Source organism: Penaeus monodon, unplaced genomic scaffold, assembly GCF_015228065.2.
Source record: "Penaeus monodon isolate SGIC_2016 unplaced genomic scaffold, NSTDA_Pmon_1 PmonScaffold_1511, whole genome shotgun sequence".
Classification (NCBI taxonomy): domain Eukaryota; kingdom Metazoa; phylum Arthropoda; class Malacostraca; order Decapoda; family Penaeidae; genus Penaeus; species Penaeus monodon.
In genome coordinates this window covers 22,501-22,926 of record NW_023644276.1, presented here as the reverse complement: position 1 = coordinate 22,926, position 426 = coordinate 22,501, and positions in this window count along the sequence as shown.

Sequence of the window (426 nt, the reverse complement as noted above, 5' to 3'; positions counted from 1 at the left end):
ATATATATATATAATATATATATATATATATGCAAGCGCACGCGCGTATGTGAAACCCCAGATCGAAATTTCGCTGAAGGAATATATATTCTATATATAATATAATAATATATATATATATATAGAATTATATATATATATATACACACATGCGCACGCGCGTATGTGAAACCGCAGATCGAATCTCGCTTGAAGGAAAACTGGAAACAAGGAAGGAAATGACCCGGCTTCAGTTTTTATCGTTTTATGCACACCATGAATACCGGGATTTGTGACATCGTTTATTTCTCTCGATATATATATATTATATATATATAATATATAAATCTAGATATATATATAGATAGATAGAGATATATATATAATATAATGAAGATAAGAGATATAGATAGAGAGGAGATAGAGAGCTTATATCGATAGCTATAC